The sequence below is a fragment of the Vipera berus genome (genome assembly GCF_964194415.1).
Source record: "Vipera berus genome assembly, chromosome: 1".
NCBI classification, from domain to species: Eukaryota; Metazoa; Chordata; class Lepidosauria; order Squamata; family Viperidae; genus Vipera; species Vipera berus.
Window position 1 is genome coordinate 249,879,613 of NC_138202.1, and position 17,696 is coordinate 249,897,308.

A 17,696-nucleotide genomic window follows, 5' to 3' on the forward strand; every position below is an offset into this window, starting at 1 on the left:
TAGGATACTCTCTCAGATAAGCTACTTCACTGTGGTAGGAAGGAATATGAATCTAAATCAGTAATAATATCATTATTTAGGAGAAGTTTTAATATGAAAACTATGTCTTTTTCTGTTGGTCTTTTCAAAATATACGAAGTTGAACCTTTTCAGCAAAAGGGGTATAATTCACATAAAGTTAAAGGCAGATTGCTGTGCCATTTTAGCTTGAAGTACTAATGGTGAAACATTACTGAGTCACCCAGTTTTGCTCACAGTGACAACACAAACACAATAAAAATATATATTTTTCTCTTGTTCCCAGCAGCGTTTGCCATCTGAAGGAGTATTTTTGCCCTTATCTGCTGTGTACAAGTTTCAGGTGGTCACCTCATTCTAAATTGCTGAGTCTTACTACTTATGGGTGCTATTATTCTAGACCAGGGGTGTCAAACTGCCGGCCTGCGGGCCGGATGTATCATGCAGAAGCCGCAATGGCAATGGCAAAATCGTCCCAATACGTTGTGCGACGTCACATGACGTCACCAGTTTGACATATCTGTTCTAGACCTTAGAAAGCCTTCCATTTTCACTACATTATTATTATGACTCTCCTCTAGTCTTTCAGGCTATTACATCTATATAGATCCAGAGCACAATCCAGTAGCAGCAAGAGAGTGTAGAGCAAACATCTGAACTGATCAGAGCTTGCAATTCCTACCTTTTGTATGTAGCCTTAACAACAGCTCCTAAAACTGAGGCACCCTGTATTTCCACAATGGGAGTTAATGTTGATGAATGGCTGGTAAATAGCTTTGATGATGCTTCAGATAACTGCCTGCATTACATAACAGTACTTTGAAAAGTGAACAATAGACCCATTAACAACTGATTGGCATGAGCAGGCAGTGTTTAATCACATTTACAACACAATAAACTCAGTTGCTTTTCAAATAACAATTTTCACTGAAATACAGTGAACTTTTTCTTTCTTTGTAACAGTTTCTATTTTTGTTCACAAGTGCATCTGCCCATCTGGTGAACAAGTATTTTCCCAAAAACAATTTCTATACCACTGAAATAGAATTAGTCCTTGGATGGTTGTTGTTGTTGTTAGTTGCGAAGTCGTGTCCGACCCATCGCGACCCTATGGACAACGTTCCTCCAGGCCTTCCTGTCCTCTACCATCTTCTGGAGTCCATTTAAGCTCACGCCTACTGCTTCAGTGACTCCATCCAGCCACCTCATTCTCTGTCGTCCCATTCTTCTATTGCCCTCAATTTTTCCCAGCATTAGGCTCTTCTCCAGTGAGTCCTTCCTTCTCATTAGGTGGCCAAAGTATTTGAGTTTCAACTTAAAGATCTGGCCTTCTAAAGAGCAGTCAGGGTTGATCTCCTCTAGGACTGACCGGTTTGATCGCCTTGCAGTCCAAGGGACTCGCAGGAGTCTTCTCCAGCACCATAGTTCAAAGGCCTCAATTCTTTGGTGCTCAGCCTTTCTTATGGTCCAACTTTCACTGCCATACATTGCAACTGGGAAGACCATAGCCTTGACTATACGCACTTTTGTTGACAGGGTGATGTCTCTGCTTTTTAGTGTGCTGTCTAGATTTGCCATTGCTTTCCTCCCGAGGAGCAAGCGTCTTTTAATTTCTTGGCTACAGTCCCCATCTGCAGTGATCTTGGAGCCCAGGAAAATAAAATCTGTCACTACCTCCATTTCTTCCCCATCTATTTGCCAGGAATTGAGAGGGCCAGATGCCATGATCTTGGTTTTCTTAATGTTTAGTTTCAACCCAAGTTTTGCACTCTCCTTCTTCACTCACAACAAGAGGCTCTTTAGTTCCTCTTCACTTTCTGCCATTAGATGGTACAGATAGGTTATAATTTATTTTCTTTTATTTATTAGTAGATTTGTATCCTGCCTTTATTTTTTTTATAAGTAACTCAAGGTGACACATAATACTCTTGAGGGGTCCTTGGTGCTCTCTGAGCTTGCTTGTTTTCTTGTGGACGTTTAATTTCCCAAACTAGGTAACATCATCAGTGCTAGTATACAAATAATACTCTTTCCCCCTCTTTTCCCCATAGCAACATCCCTGTGAAGAGGGTTGGGCTAAGAGACAGTGACTGGCCCAACTGTATTTGGAGATTCTAAATTATCTTGGTCATCGTTGTTCTGAAGGTGTTTTTGCAAAAGGCAATTGGACTTTCTTGGGTTTTTTTCCTTGAAAATGTTTTGCTTTTTAACCTGGGAAACTTTTTCACTTCTCATTCAAGAAGCTTCTTGGATGAGAAGTGCAACATTTTCAAGAAAAAACCCCCCAAGAAAGTCCAGATGCCTTTTGGAAAAGCACCTTTGGGATGACTGGCCCAAGGTTATCCAGATGGATTTTGTGCTTAAGGAAGGAGTAGAAATCAAAGTCTCCTGCTATCTACCCTGGTGCCAAACTGGGTTTAGCTTAGTCTAATCCATTTTAAAAAGGACGCGGTGGCTCAGTGGGTTAGGATGCTGAGCCTGTCGATCAGAAGGTTGGCAGTTTGGCGGGTCGAATCCCGAGTGCCGCATAGCAGAGTGAGCGTCTGTTACTCATCCCAGCTTCTGCCAACCTAGCAGTTCGAAAGCACGTAAAAATGCAAGTAGAAAAATAGGGACCACTACAGTGGGAAGGTAATAGCGTTCCATGTGACTTTGGTGTCTAGTCATGCCGGCCACATGACCACGGAGACATCCTCGGACAAGCGTTGGCTCTTCGGCTTTGAAACGGAGATGAGCACCGGCCCCTAGAGTTGGAAACAACTAGCACGCATGTGCGGGGGAACCTTTACCTTTACCTTAATCCATTTTAAGCAAAATATTATTAAGAACTATCAGCCAAATTCACTTACAAAGCTATAGCAAACATGGGAAAACCAGGTTTTGAATGGGGGCATAGAACATTTTAAAGTAAGTCAATAAAAAAAGTCAGAAGGGAATCACCATATGTCTTAGAAGAGGATGTAGGTCGGGGTAGGCAACCTTGGCTCTTTTATGACTTGTGGACTTCAATACCCAGAATTCCTGAACCAGCCATGCTGACTCAGGAATTCTGGGAGTTGAAGTCCACAAGTCATAAAAGAGCCAAGGTTGCCTACCCCTGCTATAGGTAAATGAAATATAAATAGATATGACCTTCAAGGAAATAATATTTGGTTGTATAAAATAAATGAAATGTAGGAATCTATGACTAGAGATTGAAGACAAATTGCATCTATGTTCCTTTGTCTTGCCATCCAGTGTGCCCAGACAGTGAAATTAATTGTAGGAGGAACCCTCAAAAATTAAGGCATACATTCCTTCTGTGTTCCTTAGATAGCTAGTTTCCAAAAATAGAAAAGCTGATAAAAGACAAGGCATAGAGACCCCAACTTTTGGAAGGACAACTTCTCATATATTTATTTAAGTGAAGATGTTGTATATATACAGAAAGAGGTTTCACAGATCATTGTACATTAACTCCAAAGCCTATGACTAGTAATCATCAGACATAAATATTAGACTGTTAATTAGAGAAACTATTAAAGGAAAGGCTAGTTCAATTTTCTTTTTTCGTGGTTCAGGCAGATGGGGAAGTTATTTCTATACATCTTAATGTAGAAATGTATTAGTGATTTGATTAGATGAATGCTCTCCTATAGTGCCCTATTTCTACAATTGTCTGATACTATTTTAACTTGTTCTAACCAGGAATAGATACACATTCTTAAATTTCAGGAGGGAGGGAGGGAAGGAGAAGAACTTTATGGCTCAGGATATGACAAATGCTGTGTGTTTAAATTCCAGGAGACCAACATCCATCATTGTATGTAATAACTAGTCAGCAAATAGCTCAAACAGAGTTATAGTAGGAGAAGTTTGAATGTAAACAATAGCCCACAACCATGAACATACATAGGAAGCTATTCCTTACTCCAAGGACAAAATGTGCATTGTGACATCATAATGCAAGCTATGTTGGTTTATAGTGGCCTAGCAATGCTATATACAAATTTGTAAAGAAGAATGATTGTTCTGTTACATACATTTACTCCCTAGTTCCTTCCCCATGGAAACCTCTAATAATGTACTTCCTGTGTTCTACTTTAAAAGTTTAATTAAATAGTTTAATTTAGAAGTCTAGAGGTAAAGCTCATTTAGACTTGTGGCAACATTCATAAACAAACCTCTATTAGTGTGTTCAAAATAACATAATCAAAAGAAATAATTGCTTATCGTTATGTGGGAAGTCAGCCCCCACCCAGAGAAGGAAATATTTTAAGGTAAAGGCAGAATGTTATATTTCTCCAAAGGATCTTAAAGGTAGAAAAACAGGCCCATTTTTTTTCTTTATAGCCCCAGGTAGAGCCCAGGTCTGTAGAAATGCAGATTTGATAATCCCATTCAGAAAGTCTGAGGACCCATTCATGAGCAAATACTAGCAGGCAGAAGCCCATTCAAGACCAAATATTTTGAAATCCCTTGCAGCAAACCTGATAGCTAACAGTAGCAGAGTGATAGAATTAGAACAAGGAACCCCTCACCCATCCAAAGCAGGACATAGCCATTAGCCCCAGGAAAGCAGGACATGACTTTTAGGACATAATAGGATTAACCCACCACCATCAGAATACAAAAAGGGTACACTGAACCTAAGGTCAAAGTTCATGCCACAGGAACAACTCCAAACACAAAAGCCCAAGAAGGTATAAAACCCCACCACTCCCAGCAACATGTGGTCAGCTGCTCCGGAGCCGCATGTCTTGTGGTTCTGCTCTTTAATAAACTACAACCTTCTTTCTAAAGCAGTCTCCATTTTGTTTATTCCCGACTTGGACTGGATCCTGATAAAGATTTTTCTTTCAACAATTATGTGTGAACTCAACCACTGACAAGGTACCTTGATTATGCTTACAATCAAGCTAACCTTTGAAAAAGATCAACTTTGTAACTGTCAGAATGGGATCTGTTCATTCTATCTCACATCTTTTTATTATTGTTCTCTCAAAATTGAAATAAAGTAATGAGATTTCAAATTTCTAAAAACATTTAAAAAAATTTCTTTTTAAAAGAAAAATTCAAAGTTTTGGGGAAAATATATGTAATGATTAATTTTGGAAATTGAGTTCTATAAATATAATGTTATTTTCTTAACTGTACAAAATGTATTATGTATGTCTTGATTGTTTATACAAGTACATTTGGTGCATGTTTCTGAAAAATACACTTTACTCCAAATAATTATAGGTGTATTATCTCAATTTTGAGTGTTTTCCTTTTCATTACAAATAGAAGTAAAAATTGCTGAGTTAAAGGGAACATCTTTCCATTTAAAAACATATCTTGTTCTGTAATAATTTTTTGTATAATTTGTCCCAGTTTTTGAATCTGAAATATTATCATTAGTTCCTACATCTGTGCCTTTCGTTATACAATATTACTTTTACTTTTTCAATGTTTTCTGAAAATGGAAGATTTCCTTTAATCTGTAAGATTGATTTAGATTATTTCCAAATATAATGTCTTTGAAGTTAACTTCTATATCAGCGTTCCCCAACATTTCTGGCTTTGTGGACCAGCGGGACGGGGGAGAGGGGGATATGTGATGGTTCAGTGTGAGTGGCAGATGAGCACTCACCCACTCCTTGCACTAATGGAGCTGTGTGTGTGCATGCTCACCACTCATGCAAGTGGAGCTGAGCACACTCTTGCCTGTCACTTCCACTACCCATTTCTGAAAGGGCTGTGGCCTGGTACTGGGCTACAGCCCAGTGGTTGGGGACCCCTGTTCTATATTACTTAAAGTAAAAATATTAAGAAATATTTGTTTTGTCTCTCCCCAAATTTTCCAATTTCTTAACCCATGTTTGTAAAACAAAAGTAGTTCAACTTATTTTCTTTTTTTTAATGCTTCGAGTGACCTATTTCCCCCCCCCCACAGATCTTTACATTTCTATGCCTGATACAATTTACTGTTTCAGAATTTTTTAAAAACAGCCCCAAAGTACTAAAACAAATATTTGATTGATTTAGTGTCAGTGACCACATAGATATACCATGCCTAAGATGATCTGTCTCCTATTTTTTAAAAAATGTCTCATTGAGGGGAAACACATTTTTTCAGATCTTTACATTTTTAAGACTGGCGTGATTTACTGTTTCAGAATTCTTTATAACAATCCCATAGTACTAAAACAAAGATTTGATTGATTGATTTAATGCCCTCAAGTTGGGGCCAAATTTTAGTGACCACATTGGTAGACCTTGCTCAGGATGATCTGTCCCCAACCTGGTTCTTTAGACCTTCCAACGGATTACCCATCAACATGGGTATGGGGTGAAATTAATAAGAATTAACTGGGGAAAATATCATAGGCATAATGCAGAGGCATGGGACAATAAAAGAGGGAACTTGTCGAGTGCTTCTCACAACTGGAGCGATAGGTGAAGCAGCATGAAATTCTCTTGAAGAAAGAAGTATGGGGCAATTCCTCTCTCGTTTCATCCTGTACCCTTCCTTTTTTCTTTGTTCTTCCAACCCATCTGGGCTAGTTTTGTATATGGGGTTAAAACTCTCCCAAAACAATTCTATCCCTTAACTTGCCCGCATCAAAATTGTTAAGGGAGGCATCCATCATTCACTTGTTAGGGCAGATGCATGCTTTCTGCTTGGCCCTTTGCCAGTACAGGGTACTCACTGCTTTGTGGCCTCCCAACCCTTTGCAAATCCATACCACACCCATGTAAGTTGTTCTGGGTTCCTCTAGATCAAGTTATTATTTATAATTGTGTACAGTGGAATTTTAAATTACTGAATGATTTGAACAGATATATTTCAAATAAAACTGAATTTATATAATATCTGCCCTTTGTGTTAATTTGCCTTGTTTGTATAGCCCTGATCAATTGGTAAAAAAAAATCTCCAAAATCCCCATGTGCATGTGTGTATGTGTGTGTAAATGAAGGATGGGGAAAACATGCAATGAAAGTACTATATGTTTGGGGGGAAAATTAGTATCCTGAGTGGGGAGAGTCTATAATCTAGTGAGTGATCATCTAATATCACTGGCTATTATTATTATTATTATTATCATCTTATTTTAGTTGAAGGTGTATTTAGTTGTTTAGTGTTTCTCACTGTTTTCCTTCATTTTCATCATATCCTCCTTTAACTTGAAATAACTTATTTATGAATATTTATGTACGGGAAGTGCAGCACCAGTAAAGACATTAAAAGAAATGTTGATTGCAAATAGTTCACATTTTGATGCAGTTCTATATCCAAGTTTTTTGTTTCATTATGCCTCATTGAGCAGAATGTCAGTCATTTCAAAATTTCATTTCTTGAAATAGACTTAGATATTTTATGTCTAATTATAGTACTGATTGTTTTAAAAGCAATATTCTTAGCGTAATTAAAAACATCCTTATGTGTAACTAATTGACATTCTCAAATTTGTTTAACAACTAATGTTTAAGAAAGAGATAAATGAACAAGATTATGAGCCTGAAAGATATATAGACAATTATAAGGAAGAGAAGGACTGACATTAAACATGCTTATTAGAAAGAAAATCCTGACTGAATGCTGGAGGACTTACGTGTTATTAGGTGTAGATAGAAATGCACTCTTAGTGACTTTGGACAGAATTTATAGTAACTTATCTTAATAATTATTATGTTGTTGAATATAACTTACCTAAAAACTGTAGGATGTAATGAACAAAATGGGTATGGATTTTCCTGAAATTTATCTTCCTAGAAGAGCATTCTCATGATAAGTTTCAGAATTTTAACATTTAGCTGATTCAGTTTCACAGAGCATTGTAAAAATTTGCTGTAGGTAGCCAGAAAAATGAAAAATGGAAAAGTGATGTGAAGGAGGGGGAATGGAAAGCAAATTGTAATTTGACTCCCAGATTAAATTAAATAAGACTCTGAAATGTTTTATTTAATTTAACCTGGTGGGTTAAACATATTATGGATCCCATCAGCCAAATTATGTTAACTGGTGTGTACCAGGAGTTGTGCCTTCTCTTGTCATAGAATTGAGGCTAAGCCCAATCCTGTTGGTCTTTTGTAATGGGACCCCAATCTTTTCTTGAAAACCTCAACTTGTGGAGCAACCACAACTCCAGGAGGCAAGCTGTTTCATTCATTAATCATTCTCACTATCAGGATCTCCCTTGACAAGCTTCCTGCCCTTTGGTGCTATGAAGAATAAATGGATGACCTCTTCACCATGACAGCCCTTCTAGTTTAGAAGACTGCTATTGTATGTCCCTCAAGCTTTGCTAAAATAAACATACCTTCATAAATATTTTCAAAATCATTGTATTAGAAAAGCTTTGATAACAGTATGGAAAAAAATTAAAACGAAAATATATGTAAAAATTCCAGGGTGGTTATCAACAACTGAAGCTTTTTCACACACAAATCTGTTAGATTTTGAAAAAACTTAGACATATAGAGATATTTTAAATACTGATGGGACATTAAAATCGAAACAAGAGCTGGAAAATCGGGGTATCAACGTGTCATGGTGGACACGCTTACAGATACAAAGTAGATATGAAAAAGATATGAAACTGTATGGATTCTATAAAGATCAAACTGTATTTGATAAGATATTATTAACTTCTGATGAGAAATTAATTAAGAAAATGTATATTTTTTTGTTAATTTTAGAGATGGAAAGTGAACAAACTAAAGAGACAATGATAAGGTGGGCAGAAAATTTTGGTTATAATATAGAATTAGAAAAATGGCAAGATTATGGGAGAGAAATTATAAATTGACAATGTCAACTGCATATAAAGAAAATCTCTATAAAACGTTTTATAGATGGCACTTGCCTCCAGCAAGATTAGCAAAAATGTTTAAAAATGTATCAGGTAAATGTTGGAAATGTAAACTTAATTTAGGTACATATTATGATATTTGGTGGACATGTGACAAAGTAAAGGCATATTGGAAAAAAATACATGTTTGGCTAGAACAAATATTAGGAGAACATGTAGTATTTAATCCTGATTTTTTTTTAATTAGGTATATGTTCTGTACCAGCCTGCTACCGGCCCTGCAGAAAAGGCAGGGACAACCCCTTTACAAATGGCAAGAGGCTGGAACTAAGCCTGCCAAATTTATTCACATACAACAGAGCAAGACAAGACACCAACCATAAAACACGAGCTAAGAAACAGGAACTATCCAAGCGGTTGCCTTCAGCAAACCAGCCCTCCCACACATTCCCCTTAAATACAGTTCAGGGCGTGGCCTCTCTCTGCCTCCTTCCGAGGTACCCCATTGCCTTCCTCTGTTTACTCCTGACTGACTGCCTCCTGCGTCGGGCGTCCTTGAACAGGGCCAGCTGTGGGTCATCTTCATCCACGCTGTCAGGCTCACACTGCTGGGTCTGCATTGTGACCAGATGAGAGGGGCCTGGCTGGGGGCTCTCATCAAGCTGTCCAATCCCCTCAGCAAGCTCTTCAACACCCCCCTCCTCCTCCTCTGAGTCGTCCGACCCAACTGCCGAACCCACAGGCTGACCCTGAATCAGAACAGTATAGTACCAGAAAAGCTTAATAATCAAAATCTGTATTTGGTTTTACATATTATAACTGCAGCAAGAATAAGCTATGCACAATGCTAGAAGAATGAAAGAATACCTTCAGAAGAAGAAGTAATAAAAATATATTGGAATATGCGGAGATGGACAGATTAACTATGAGGCTGAAAGATAAAGAAGAAACAGAATACTACCAAAGCTGGAATTTAGTCTACAAATGGCTAGAAGAGAGAACCAAAGAGTAGGATTTGACTACGTATTAGTGTTATATGAACCCAGATCACACGCTGTTTGAAAAACTAACATATGTATGTAGAGCAGAAAAAACACACAATAAAAAGCTTATATAAAAATAAAATAAAATAAGCATACCTAGTTCCCTTAGACTCCAGATTTACCCTCCAGACCCCTTAGCATCTTGTTTCTACTGTCATGACCAGAACTGGACGCAGTATTCCAAATGTGATCCCAGTAGTGCAGTGAAGAGCGGTGCTATCGCTTCCCATGATGTTGATGTTATCCCTATGTGTATGCAGTTTAGGACTGTGTTGGCTGTTTTGGTAGCTGCAGCATTCTGTTGGCTTGTACTAAAGCTTATAATATATTATATATAGTATATTAATACTTATTCAATATCAGCTTCATTTATTTGCATTAGAAGTGGTACATTTGAACAGTATTATCCTTTAGTAACTAATCAGCTATATTTGCTCTGAGTTAATTAGAAACATATTGCATATGTATGTGCCAAAAGAGTTGGTCTTCCTAGTAAATGAGATGAACTAAGAGTCAAGAATTCATTGAAGAGATACAGTAGAACAGAGACTATCAGTGGTAATTAGTGGAGCCCTGGTGGTACAGTGGTTAGAATGCAGTATTGCAGGCAAGCTCTGCCCACAGTCTGGAATATGATCCTGACTACCTCAAGGTTGACTCAGCCTTCCATCCTTCTGAGGTTGGTAAAATGAGAACCAAGATTGTTGGGGTGGGGAGCAATAATGCTGACTCTGTAAACTGCCCAGAAAGTGTAGTAAAGCACTATGGGGTGGCGTATATATATCTAAGTGCTATTGCTGATGATTTTCTCATGTGTCTAAAAGCTTTTATGAAGATAGGGAATAGCATTAAGGCAACATGCTGCATAACATACAACAAACTTACAGAGTTTGCAAAACAGCAGAAATGAATGCCTAATGATCAAGTACAAAGGCCTCTGTGATAAAAACTAAGCTTGTAGAATTCATATTTTCCTCTACTATTTCTGACAGAGAATGAGAATGTTTAGCCAAATCCACAAGTGATTCATCAGTTGCTCTTTCAAAATCTGGGGAGAAAAGTTGCCTAGATATGGGAATCCTAAAGCTACAACCAGTTTGACCCTCAATAAATATGATAGAAATACAGAGCCGTGTTTTTTCTCATTTTTCATTTTGATATTTTTTGAAATGTTATTGAGAAACTATGTGTGTTTACCCTTAACTCCTCCAAACCATGAACTGCTTACTGATTGTACTGGATGGCTGATATGTGCAAAAAAAAAAAGAAAAGAAAAGAAAGAAAGAGCCAACGTCATCAGAGTAAAATTGCCAGAGATGAGGGAACACGTTTATATTGCCGGTGTTTTTTGTGCTTTGCTCATACAGCGAGTCACAGGTCTGTTCGCCTCAGCTGGTCTGGTCTGCACTCACTCTCGTCTGTGTCTTCTCAGGTTGAGGGCATTGATCGGCCCGCCCGTCGTCACACGCGCCTCCATACTAGGTGTCTTAGGGGTTCCCCCCCTTTTTACCAGTCGCGATGCGCTGGCACCACGTGGCCAAGGGTTCCTGGTCCTGCCTTGAAAGCACCCTCCGTGTGTGTGTGTGTGTGTGTGTGTGTGTGTGTATTTGTAAAGCCACAATTACTGATTTCTTATGTTCTTTTGCCTTATCTCTTATATCAGCATATGTCATATGTACAGTAAATACAGTAAAATTTGTATTTGTAGTGGAGGAATAAACAATGTGGCACAGTCTCCTGACAATGCCACATTGTCCTGACAGTTTAAAGGAGTTAAGCTGATAGGTTTTAACATGTGTTAAGAATGATTGGCATGATTCATAAGCTATTAAAATCATGTTTGAAACAAACCATGAATTACTTTGTAAAATGCATTACATTTTAATGTATTTCAATTATTTTTTGCTAGATTTTTCAGGGATTTAAGTAAAAGTCCTTTGTAATTAAAATTTCTATTATAGTTAATCCACTAGCAATATATTACATGTGCACTTATGAGGAAATATGCTAATATAGATATGCAAAAGGTCATATGGATGACCTGGAGAGAAACTTCATAAAGGTTAGTCCCAGAGGCTAGAGACTAAACCAGATAGCCAAAAGGTGACAAATCAGTGACCAATGGAAATCAGAGATGATTAGCACAATTTGGCCTAGTGGTTAAGGTACTGACTAGAAACCAGGAGACTGTGAGTTCTAGTCTCATTTTAGGCATGAAAGCCAACTGGTTGAGTTTCAGCCAGTCACTCTCTCAGCCAAACCTACCTCAGGGGGTGGTAGTGGGGAAAATAGAAGGAAGAAGGGGTATTATGTATGTTTTACACCTTGAGTTACTTATAAAGTAAAAAGGCAGGAAAAATAATAATAATAAATAAATACACTGTATGATGAAATCTAGACAAAATGGCTGTTTGCTATTCATGTTTGCTACTCCTAAATAACAGATGTGTATAGGGAAGGGCTACAAGTAATAAAAAGTAAATAATATCTTGGTATGCTAGATGAAATGATGTGCATGTTTAGAAAAAACAGCATTCATTATGTAGCACTAGAAACTGGGGGGGGGGAAGCTTTGCACTGAAGGAACAAGCAGTTATTACACATTTATCTAATAATGTCTTCTAGTGGCATTAACATAAATGGAACATTTTTATATTTATTTTCTGTGGCAACATAATTATAGTCTGTACTTTTCCCATATGTTAGCATTTGTATATATAATTTTGATATTGGCAGTGTTTTGTACATTATCACTGAGAAAGTAATAGTAAAACAGTCAATATTTTTTTCTCCCTGATGTTTTTGAGGGAGCAACATCTTACCTCTGATAATTGTTTAAATAAATACACCTGAGTTGGATCAGTCATAACTTGGCTAACATCTGAAAAGAATGACCATCTTCCATTTAGCATCTTAATGTTGCTGTAGTTAGCTTTGCTTATGAATAGTTATGCTTACAGGTGACTCTTCTTGAGTATACTAGGTAAAAAAAAACATGAATGAAAATCCTGTGAAACTATTTTGTGATTTTAAGTATGAAAAAGAGAAAAGGTGACCCAAATAATAATAAATAAATGTAAGAGAACATGGAAATAATGGAACCAAGATTTTTTTTATTCATAGAAAATACAGAAAGAATTATTTTAAATCGGCATACTAATTCCACAGCTCTTGAACATGGCATCAGCAGTAATTCAGAAACATCAAGTGTAACTTTCCTAATAGTCTAGCATAGCTGTGAAAAACATTTCTACAATTATTGACAAAATGATGCAACTGGAATTGGGGGGGAGGGAAACTGGAATTTTTGGTTTTATTTTCCCATTTTGATTTTCAAGCAAATACTAAATGTTTAATGCATCCATCGTTTCTTTGTTTTGTCAAGAATAGCAATGTTGCCATCACTCAGTATTGAATGCCAAGGTTGATTTTTTCATTCTGCTGTATGGTTATCTTACTGTAGTCTGTCATAGTCAATTCATGTATGAATCTGTGACTCAGCAAGTGTTGAGTCATCAAGAAGTGACAAAAGAAACAACAAGGACATAAGTATGCACCCAAACCAATTTTTAGCTGTCAAAATAGAAAATCACCCTAATTAAGATTAGTCAAAGCTGGGGTTGAAATGATAGCAACTAAAAATAACTTTTCTATTGGTATTAAAAATTAGGAAGAAATATAGATGCTGAGTGAGTGTATATGGCTATTTCTGAGCACAACTCAGAAAACCTCTAAGTGACAGCAGAATGAATGGCAGAATGCCAAAACAATAGAGTGGACTATATTTTTAAAGACATTTTTGGATGTACCCCAAATTAAAATTTCTCCAAAGGCTGAAAGCTGGAGAAGAGGTAAATTTTATCTTCAGGGACATTTAGTATTTAAAAATAAAACACCTAGAAACGTGCAAAAATAATAGTGTTGAAGTAGTAGAGCACATAATCTCTCCATATTCTAAAATAATTTTTACAGCACTCTCCACTTTTATCCACCCATTTAGGACTAACCTTGAAAGTCTATGAACATAGAAAACATTTCAGAAGAGAAACCTTCAGGTGTGCTCTTGACCTTTTTGCAGTTACCCAAACCCTAGATACACAATTTATATAGTCTGCTGGATATCTAAATGCACATAGGCTTCCTTAGATTACAAAACTCAGAATATAGACAGGATTTGGCATAGACAGGATTCCCTGCCTGTGTGGAAACTCACATTGCACAGATGGGACCAGGGGCAGCTGCTTAAACATGCTCTTCTGAATGCTGACCTTTCAGTGAAGTGGTCTCATATGGAAAAATCTTACTTAAGAAATCAGAGGACATTCTGACCCATTGATTAATTGTTCTCACTGTCAGAAAATTTCTTCTGCTGTGGGAAGTTTTATATCAAAATATATTTTATTCCCCATACTGTCGCCATCTTCCCTTAAACTTTGACAGAATCCACAAAGGACTGAGAATCAGAATTTCCATAGATAATTGATAGTCAAACTGAAACTAAGTTAATCAAATAAAAATAACAAATGGTGGAAAATCTTTACTCAAATCCCCAAATGGGTTATCCAGACTTAATTCACACAACACAACTAGAGTTAATTAAAACTGTTTCATGGCAGAACTGCAGAATAAACATCATAGATGGCATGTACCTACACATGCCTACACCCCTCAAATGTCACCCTAGAACTAGCATGTACACACCTAGGCACCCCTCAAGACCCACACCAAAGACAAGGTCCCCTATAAAACAGCCCTACTGCACCTCATTTTCTCTGTAGCTACCCCCCATAGCAAACGTCTTTGCTTTGGGGAATAAATAAATCTCCTTTCCTCGTAGCTGTCTGGATTTCAACCCTGGCTTGAGTTGGAACCCCAAATTATTCTTCTGACACTTCTAGATTGGATCTCTCCTTAACAAGCTTTCACCCATTATTTCTTGTCTTGCTCTCTGATATTTTGGAGAATAACCCTTTTCGCTGCGACAGTCCCTCAAGTACTGGGAAACAGTAAAACTTCTCTTTGACAGGCTAGACACACATAGCTCCCTCAACTGTTCCTCATATAATTTAGCCTCCAGACCCTTTATCATCTTTGTTGCTCTTCTCTACACAATTTCTAGGGTCTCACTGTCTTTTTTGTATCTTGGTGACCAGAACTGGATGCAGTATTCCAAATGTGGCCTGATTAGTGCACTATAAAGTGGCATTATCACTTTTCATGATCTTGATATTGTCCCTCTGTTGATGCAGCCCAGGACTGCATTGTTGATTTTGACAGCTGCAGCACACTGCTTGCACATACTTAAGTGATAGTCCACTAGGATGCCTAGCTATCTCTCGCAGTTAAAGTTGTGACTTTAATAAAATGTGATGTTAGAGTATGGAGTAGGGCTTTTGCTGTTTGTTTTATTGAGTTTATAGAAAAAGTTCAAAAAAATATAAGCCCATGCCTACATCAGCATAAAATAATCAAATAACTATATGAGATCACATGAATATTTAATCAATTCATAAGAATAGCCTTCTTTTCCTTCCCAGGACTTCAGGGAGCACAAAAAAGTTATCTAAGCACCATCTTGTCCCTGAATTCCATAATGAAAAAATGAAATAAAGTGTTAGTACTTATAACATGTTTTCAGTACAGGAAGGAAGGAAGGAAGGAAGGAAGGAAGGAAGGAAGGAAGGAAGGAAGGAAGGAAGGAAGGAAGGAAGGAAACCTCTAAGTTGCAAAGATATTGCTGCTGATTTGAAAAACTCTTGCAAGCTCTGATGATGAAACAATAGTATGCTGGCATTTTCCTTACAGATAGTTCTTGATTTACAACTTTTCATAAAGTTACAGTGGCACTGAAAAAAGTGGCTTATGATTGTTTTTCACATTTATGACCATTGCAGCATTCACATGGTCACATGATCAAAATTCAGATGCTGGGCAACTGGCATGTATTTATGAAGTTGCAGTGGCCTGAGGTCATGTGATCACCTTTTGCAACTTCTGTCAAGCAAAGTCAATGGGAAAGTCAGATTCATTGAACAACTGTGTGTTACTAACAACTACAGTGATTTACTTAACAACCGTGTCAAGAAAGATTGTAAAATGGGGCAAAATTCACTTAACAACTATCTTGCTTAACAATGAAAATTTTCTGCTCAATTATGGTTGTAAATCCTAAAGATTACCTGTATTCCACTAAACTGGTGTTTTTCAACTTTGGGAACTATAAGATGAGTGACTTCAACTCCTAGAATTCCCCAGCTGGGGGATTCTGGGAGTTGAGATCCACTTATCTTAAAGTTGCTAAGATTGCAAAATACTGTTCTGGAGCATGGTTGCCAGTGATGAGATTCAGCTGGTTTGCACCAGTTCAGCAGAACCGGTAGCTAAATTGGGTTGAGTATGGAGAACTGGCTGAATGCACACCGTTTCTGGAAGTCAGTTCTAGGCCTGGGAGGCCTGGAAGAGGCCTCCCAGGCCTAGAACGGCCTGCCAGAATTGCAGGGATGCCACTTCCGGAAGTCCGATCTAGGCCTCGGAGGCCTGCATCCACGCAGAGAACCAGTTGTTCATGGATTCGAATCCTATCACTGATAGTTGCATGTTGCTGGTGGAGAAGGGGAGACATTCTAAGTCCTCTCTCCCTGAGGGTTGGAGGCGGGCATTATTATTTGTAGTCCAAGATCCAGGAAGCAGGAGTTGGCAATGCCAGTGAGAAAGCAACCAACATATGAGCAGAGCAGAGCATATATTTGCAAAAGAAAAAAAAAGCTTTGATTCATTTTTTTTAAAAAAGAAGGCAGAGCTAGAAATATATCAACTCTATTCCCCAGACCAGCCATTACACTGCTGCAAAGCCCTGACTTAGTGAAGGTGTCTATACAGACAGAACCAAAGCAGATGGATCAATGGTCTGTCTCTGCAGAATGTCATTTCCTATTTTCCTACCCAAAGCTAGGGCTAATTAATACCACATAGTGTGTTTCATGCCACATTTTTAGATGGGCAAAGTGATATCTCATGGAATAATTAATTCCATTTTACTGTTAGTTCCATAGATAGTTGGCTACAAGATACACTCCATTATTTATTTATTTATTTAATTGGATTTGTATACTGCCCTTTCCCAAAGGACTTAGGGCGGTTTACAGGGTAATTAAAACAAGAAATACAAAAATTAAAAACAATTAAAAAGATTACAACAGTCCCTGAAAAAGTAAAAACCCCCAATTAAAATTAAAATTAAAATTCTCAGCCTGGGCCAGAGAGCTCGAAGAGCCAGGTCTTCAGGTCCCGGCGGAATGAACGGAGGTCGGGGGCAGTCCTCAGCTCCACGGGCAGCTGGTTCCAGAGGGCAGGCGCACCCACTGAGAAGGCCCTCCCCCTGGGTGTTACCCACTGGCAATCTTTTACCGGCGGCACCCTGAGAAGACCCTCCCTGTGGGAGCGCACTGGACGAAGGGAACTTGATGCTGGCAGCAGGTGTTCCCTCAGATATCCTGGACCCAAGCCATTTAGGGCTTTATAGGTCATTACCAGCACCTTGAATCTCACCCGGAGGGCAACCGGAAGCCAATGCAGCTTGCGGAGTAGAGGTGTTACATGGGAGTATCGGGAAACCCCCCATCACAACTCGCGCGTCTGCATTCTGCACCAGCTGAAGCCTCTGAGTGGTCCTCAAGGGCAGCCCCATGTAGAGAGCGTTACAGTAGTCTAAACGGGAGGTCACGAGCGCATGAGTGACTGTGCGTAGGGCATCTCGGTCCAGGTAGGGTCGCAACTGGTGCACCAGGCGAACCTGGGCAAAAGCCCCCCTGGTCACGGCTCCTATATGGTCTTCAAAATTGAGCCGGGAGTCAAGGA